The following is an 8,271-nucleotide window of genomic DNA, read 5'->3' as shown; positions in this document are numbered from 1 at the left end:
CCTCCCCCAAGTCCCTCCTCCCTACCTTTTATCTTAGCCTGCTTGGCACACTTTCCTCATTCCTGAAGAAGGGCTCATGCCCGAAACGTTGATTCTCCTGCTCCTTGGATGCTGCCTGACCTGCTGCACTTTTCCAGCAACACATTTTCAGCTCTGATCTCCAGCATCTGCAGTCCTCACTTTCTCCTTAAAGGAGAGGGAGGCAAGTATTTGAGTGCATTAAGGAATTTGGGATAATATTTTTGCCAGTGGATAGATGGTAGCAGGAGTTGCAGAAAAGTAGGGAGATGAACAAGGACATCATGGATGGTTCCCTCAGTGGGCAAAATGTTTTGAATAGAAAAGCTGTGAAAGATAAGATCAAGTGAATCTATTCATTTGTGAGAACAGCACTGGAGGGTTTGAGTGTAAACTTAAATTATTGAGGTTAAGGTGTTGCCCAGCGTAGAGATTAAAGGAGGAGTTCATGGTGGACATATGTATAATTAGGAGAGCTGGAGGAAGGTGAACTACAAAGAGAAGAATGTACCAGAGGAGTTGGGGGAGCAAAAGTCTGCTGTTCTTCAGAACAATGTTTTATCAACAGAAAAAGCAGATTGATAGCTAATTTATCTCAATTGTTGGTTGATAGGTCTTAAGGTTTGTGTAATTCTTGCTTTTTGGAGAAATACAATTGTACTGAGTGTACTGGGGCACTTGCAGAGATCAGTTGATATCTGCCTCTGATGTAAGCACCTTTGTGTGCAATTTGTGGCAGCCATTAAACACATAGCAACAAGAATGTGGCAATGTAAAAATATGTTGATCTTCAGATCTGTGAAAGAGCCAGTTATATAAAAAAAAGCAAGGAGGAAGTTAAAAAAATGTCATTTGCAATTTTTAAATTTCTGCGTGATTTGAAATTGTGCTTTTTTCCACTCCCTGCTGCTGTGGAAACGATGTGTGATTTGAGACAGAATGACAAAGTTTTTGCATTCTCAAAGGCAAAACTAAAACCTGAGTGTAGAAAAGTTGTGACCTTTACTCAGTGGTGGGAGAAGTGTAGCAGCCTGGATTTCAGTAAAGACCAGGTAAGTCAGAGCAGTGAGATTTTGCAAGGACCAGCAGAAAGGCCAAGGCCAGAGGGAAGAAGTAATTCTTGTGGAGGATATCACATAAAGAAAAGAAGCATGCTCAGTTTGGGGAGAGCAGTGCTCCGTCTGCAACAAGCTACATCAGTTTGCACATAAGTGCCGAGCTGAAAAGAAGCAAAACAAGCTTATAATGATGGCTGCTGGAGAGATGCCAGGTGATGATTCTGATGACTCATTCCACATTATATAACAGGTTGGTGTCGTTGGGTTTAAAGGTGTTAAATGGCTTACAACTGTTAGCATGCTAACTGCAGTAAGAGAGCATTAAGTGAACATGAATAATCAGATAGACACTGGTGCTTTATACAACATCATCAACTTCACACACCTGTGTAAGATGGCTCGGGATAAAACCCAGAAGTAAAGTCCATTCAAATAAGATTGAGACTACATGTTGGAATGATACTCAGGCCAAGAAGGCAAATTAGACTGAGAGCCCAACGCAATGGGAAGAATGAAAATCTGGAGTTCCAGAGAGTGGATGTTAAACAAAATCAACTCATCTCAGGTGAAACAATGACCATAAAATGCCAGGAGAGATTTGTAACACTTCATAGGTCACTAAGCTGTTGTCTGCCATTCTGATCCCAAAAGGCTGCAAAGGTGTATTTGCAGGTTTTGAATGTCTTCCTGGTGAATATCGAGTCTTAAAGACAAAATACAAGTAATGTTAAAAAAGGGATGAAGTAAGAAAGTGACAATTTAGCAGAATGGTTGCAGCAAAAGAACCTGGAAAACTGAGAGTGTGCTTCGTCCAAAGGGTCTCAATAAAGCTTTGAAGAGATCTCATAACCTCATGCCAGTCATAAAAGAAAGTAGCCACAATTTGCCAAGGCTAAGGTTTTGACCAAAACAAAAACAGAAATTGCTGAAAAATCTCAGCATGTCTGCCCGCATCTGTGGAGAGAGAGCAGAGTTAACATTTTGGGTCCAGTGAACCATTTTAAGAACTGGTTTGGACTGCCCTCAATAGAAAGGATGTTTCTTGGCAACTAAAGCAGGATGAAAGCTGCAGTTTTCTAATTACAGTACTAAGAATAACACAAAGTGGATTTGAAGGTGAGATGGTTAGCATACAAATGTTGTTGGCAAATATTGTTTTACCTAAAATGAGTAGGTCCATGTGCCATTTTTGTCACAATCATCACTGCAATTTTAAAAAATTGTTCTTAAATTCTGCTGTTAAGTCCAGTATTTATTAGCAATCCCTAATTGCCCTTGAATATATGGCTGTGAGCTACTACAGCTGAAAATGTGTTGCTGGAAAAGCGCAGCAGGTCAGGCAGCATCCATTTGCACTGTATGCAAATTTTTATTCTGCCAAACATTCCTAATCCTTGATTCCATTGTTTCCTCATATTGATTCTCACCAGTTTTCCCTGTTTTGAGTTAATATCATCTGACCCATCAGCAAAATGACAGTCAATCAGCTGCCATGTGTTTCGAGCACCACTCTAATCTTGACTCTGATCTCCAGCTCTGCAGTCCTCACTTTCGCCTTTGAAAGAGTTACCCCATTTAATCCCACAGTCCAGCAATTTTTCTATAACCCTGCAAACAAGACCCCTTCAAATGTCTGTCCAACTGTCTTTTGAAAGTTCCTGCAGAGTCTGCTTCCCCCATGCATTCCAAAGCTTGACAATCCTTTGAATAAAAAAAACTTCCCCTTTATTACTTCCAGCAATTGAAATTTATGATAGCTACTTGCCAGTAGAAATAGATTCTTACATCTTACTCAATAAAATCTCTCCATAACTTCTCTCTCCTTTATAGCCTTCTCTTCCACCTACCACTATCCAGCCATCTTCTCTCCTCTGCCTTGTAGACTCCTTTTTCTTACACCCTTTGCAGCTTTCCAATATCCCTTCATACCCCTTGTAGTGCCCTCCTCTCCTCACACCTTACAGGGTCTTCTGTTCTTGACTCCAGCCCTTGCAGCCTCACCATCAGCTCACCCCCCCACCCAAACCCACTACAAGTGGTATTTCCCAGACCTGACCAGCAATAATGTTCAAAGCTCAGAACAGTGTTAGATATCCCTCAAAAACCTCATTTAACCTTGCATTCTTTAATGAGAGGAATCTCAGGTTTTTCAATTTCTCAATTCTAAAGTCCCTTATTTCTGATAATATCCTGATATTCCACCTTTTCTAAGGTGATGATACCCTTCCCAAAGCGCAGTGTCCAGAATTGGATACAATACCCTAGCTGATACCCAATTAGAGATTTGTAAACATTGAGTATGATTTCCCTTACTCAGTGCCTTTCATTTGCAAAGCTTATCGTAAACCTTTCCTTAAGCCCTTCATCAAACCATCCCGTCACCTTCAGAAATGTGTGAATATGAATCCCTGGGATCCTGTGCTATTGCCACCTGAGTCTCTATGACAAAGCAGTTTGTCCTTTACAAACACACAATGAACAATTGTGAAGTACTGTAAAAAAAATTATGGTTATATTAAATGCTGTAAAATATTAAACCCAGCGATTTCCACTTGCTATTATCAATCAAGCTCTCATTCTAGAGCTCAATTTTATTGACTTCGCAATTGGGATAGGTAACTTCTGGTAACATTTTTTTTAAACTGCCAGTTGAATTGAAGTCATTTACATGTCAATATAATAAAACTGAAGTGTTTAGAAGCAACTTCAAGGCTACAATGAAATTTAGAGGAGTTTGATCTTTGCTTCCAACAGTATATGACACCACCTGATCATTCACTTTGATGGTTCACTCGTAATTGTTTCCAATTATCCCTTCACATAATGGGTGGGGACAAAAGATAACAATTTGAAAAAGGTGAGCTGTGAAAAACATTTTGGCAAATAAGTGGCCATTGATCATTTGTATATAATCATATTTGGGATGTGAGTGTTGTTTTCAAAACAGGCATTTATGGTCCATCCACAAGTGCTCTGAGATAGGCCTTCACCTTACATTGCTACAGTCCATGTGTCAAAAGTACTGTCTAGCAGTAGTGTTTGTTGGACCTGTTCAGACGGCAGTTCGGAGTCAAACAAATCGGTGTGGAACTGGTGTCATGTATAAGCCAGACTGGAACAGGATGGCAGACTTACTTTCCTGAAATAATATTAGTGAACTCGATTATTTTTAAAGCAACAATCTGACAGCTTCACAGTCACTTTCACTGATGACAGCTTTTTAATTAATCTTCCAATCAGATATTTTCTACCCACTGTATTCAATATTAAGAAATTTCTTATTCTGACACCTCGAACTTTGACCTTACTGACTGAAAGTAAAATGACAATTCTACAATTTGCCTATTCAATTTATTTTTTGATCTCGCTCACAGTAACTTTGTTATTCAAGGTGTTGACTACTTAATGATGTGCATATCCCCAAAAGCCAATCATCCTTTGTTCATATTGATATGATTATTATTGATGGTGTATCTGAATGTTGAATGAGGTAGCCCTGTTTAGTTGCAATCCATGGATGTCCAAGCTGCCCTCTGTGGTCTCTGGTGTCTGCTCCCTGAAAACCTAACATCTTAAATCTTTACTCGAGTTTAAATCCTTCAATAGCTTCACTTCTCTGTGTTTTTGACACTTACTTCAGTCCTACAACCTGCTGAGATCTCTGATAAAATCAATAGGGAATTGATTTGTCAGTCAGGATCACCCAATTCTAGCTGGTACAAAATATTGATTAATGTTCCCTCCTCTCTGCCTGTCAGTGTATATGATGTCTTACTGACCAAGTCTCTAATCATCCCTGGACATACTGCAGGGTAGATTTGACAACCATAGAAAACTCAACATATAAACTTATGTAGTTGACTCTTGATGTTTCTGACAGGTCATGAATGCAACTTTACAACACCAGTATATTCATGTTAGGTTAGTGGGGTGGCAGGGTGGCACGGTGGCTCAGTGGTTAGCAGTGCTGCCTCACAGTGCCAGGGACCCGGGTTCAATTCCTGCCTTGGGGAGACTGTCTGTGTGGAGTTTGCACATTCTCCCTATGTCTGCGTGGGTTTCCTCTGGGTGCTCTGGTTTCCTCCCACAACCCAAAGATGTGCAGGTCAGTTGAATTGGCTATGCTAAATTGCCCAGCGTGTAGGTTATTAGTCAGGGGCAAATGTATAGAAATGGGTCTGGGTGTGGTACTCTTTGGATGGTTGGTGTGAACTTGTTGGGCTGAACGGCCTGTTCCCACACTGCAGGGAATTTAATTAGGCTGTAAAAGCCAGAAATGGTAAAATGCTTACACCTTTCATTTAACGCCCCAAATCCCACTTAGCCGACAAAAAGTCAACATTGGGCAATGCCAGAAGATGTCAGCGCAAGTGGCAAAATGCAAAGGATTTAATAAGTGCCTGAAAAGTGGAGGGAGAAGTAGAGGGGTGTTGGGAAGGAGTACAGATATGGGCAGCTGAAGACACAGCTCTCAATGGCAGACTAATGAAATACAGCCTGTCCCCACATGAGGTTTCCAATTCATTACAATTCTAGATGGAATGCCCTCAAATGGTGAGGTTCCAAAGTGAAGACTGATGAAATTAACTCCCCTTCTTAATCCAACCCGACTTTTGCTTGGTTGCAACAATTTTAATTAAAAACGAATCCTTTCCGTCAAGTATACTTTTCCCCAATTGGAATGGTTTAGAAACAGCCAATTAATGAGACTTTCTTGTATTCGAGGAAAGGTGAGCTTGATAGCTGCTAAACACATGAAAAGATAATAATTTATGACATAGGCACACACAGATTAGAAATGTCGATTGAGTAAAAGGATATGAGTTAAAAAGATATATTAATCAGTCTCAGATGGTAGAATATTGTAATTTTTAAGTTAGATGATAGCAGTAATACTGACATTCACACTTAAGCAGTTGATTTAAAGATTTTTGACTCTACAGTTAGCTAATAGCTTTTGCTCTGTTTCCTTCCTGCTGGTGGCTTCATTGGTTGGTCTGATTTTCAGCCCTTGGAGAGAGGAGATTTACATTCCTTACCTGCAGCACAGGGGTGTCTAAAGGCTATCATCAAGCGATGCCCTTCACAGCACACTAATCCCAAACTAGCACTACGGCTTTGCCAGACAGTCACTGAATATACATCCACAATCATCTTTGGGCTGTATTTCCTCTTTTATAAATCATGTCATTAAAAGTTCAAAATATTCATAAGAAACCTGAGTTTTGCTGCATTGTTGTAACATAAGGAAATGGGAGAGACTAGATGGAGATTGTGGGTTCCTTGCTGCCTTCAATGTGGTGCAGAGATGGAGAGGAAGCAAAAGAGAAGTATCATGCAACACTGCAATATAAAGAGGTGTGGGCTCCTACCTAATGTTTCAGACTGAATTGTCTTGACTCATGATCCTTCCCTTGAGTACAGTCATCTTATAAATTTCCAGGACTTGGGAAATAATTATTAATAGGCCATGGCAATTACAAGCTTTAAAAATACTATGCTAACATGGTGAACATGATTCTAACAGTTACAGTATGTGGTTGAAATATTCTGCACAGTAGAACATTACAATCTCAGACTGTAACGTGAGCCTCCACACCAGAAATTGCAACAGCCTGCCCTCACTGATACCCACCAAATGACACTCCCCATACCTTTTCCAATAGGAACATCTATTGACTTTCCTATTGCTGAAAACAGTAACCCATCTCCCTCTCATGGCAGTAACATTTAAATAGATCTTCCCGACTGTTTCGAGCCAGAGAACAAATGGATGTCATCCAACGGAGACTTGCATCCTTTCCTTAGGAACATACAAATTAGGAACAGGAGTAGGCCATTCAGCCCACAAAGCCTGTTCTATCAATCAATATGCTAATGGCAGACCTTAACTCTACATTCCCGTCTATCCCCAATGACCATTGATCTCCTTGTTACTCAAGAATTTATCGACCTCTGCTTTCAAAGGAATCAATGGCCCAACCTCCACTGCTTTTTGGGGAAGAGAATTATAGGGTCTCACAACCGAATGAGACATAAAACTTCCTCCTCATATTTGTCTTAAAAAAGACACTCCCTTACTTTTAAACTGGGTCCCTTGTTCTAGTTTTTCATGCAAAGGGATCCATTTAGCCTCCACCCTGTAAGTTCAAGTCCATTCAGGGTCTGATACATTACTCATAATCAGTGCAGAAGGCAGGAACATTAAGGATGGGGGGTGGTGTTAGTGGGAGAGGGAGGTGACTGGATTTTGTAAATTTATGGTTTGTGACTCCTACCTTTCATGAATTTAACTATTACTGGATCCCCAAGGTTACCCTTGATTGGTTGAGGGCTCTTATCCAATTGCATTAACTGAACTCTGCCCATGATACCAAGGCTAGATGTGATACCTTGTAAATGGTATACCTGAGTCAGAGAGTCAGAGAATTGGCAGCATCCATGAGACAATAATCATCAGGGAGGGTGTGCTTTGGGGTGAGACATTGGCAGAGGAGAAGATCCTCAAGACCCTTTGAAAATTCCTAAATCTTACCTTTGAGGGTATATACTCTCCACTTTGGGGAAGGTAACACCTATAATATGTAAGGTGTTGCTCAGAACCTGGCCTTTCAATTATTCAACTGTATAAACAATAAAAACAGATTGAGGGAATTTGATGTTTACAATCACCAGTTAAATGATACAGGCCATGAGATCAAATGAAACATTTAATTTGTACAAAATGTACTCAGTAGCTTTAAAGATACATGGACACTCTAGTGTACAACATACAACATCATTCCCCATGTTCAGCACGTACCTCTGACCAGGCATTAAGTTCCTGGACTCAGTCTCCTAACTGTGGACAGCAGCCTGACTGACTATGACCATGCCTATGAGTGTACATTCCTGTTATATCAAATGGGGCCTGGAATATTCCCACTCTGCCCTCTGTGAATAGTGTGTCATCAGGCTGCAGGACTACAGGCTGTATCATTACAGGACTACGGGCTGTATCATTATTGAACCTGTCCTGTTCTCACCTGAAGTCTAAACATGCACATTTTCAACTGGAGTGTCAGAGAGAGAACACAGGCAGATTTGTAGACTATTGGTCAAAGACACGTTATGTAAAATAAATACACAGCACAGATTGGATATCAAACCTGCATTTCTTTTGCCCTGCCAGTCACTGTCTTAATGAGCACTGGGG

The sequence above is a fragment of the Chiloscyllium plagiosum genome, chromosome 34 (assembly GCF_004010195.1).
Source record: "Chiloscyllium plagiosum isolate BGI_BamShark_2017 chromosome 34, ASM401019v2, whole genome shotgun sequence".
Taxonomy (NCBI): Eukaryota; Metazoa; Chordata; class Chondrichthyes; order Orectolobiformes; family Hemiscylliidae; genus Chiloscyllium; species Chiloscyllium plagiosum.
Note: the sequence above shows the minus strand (reverse complement) of the source record.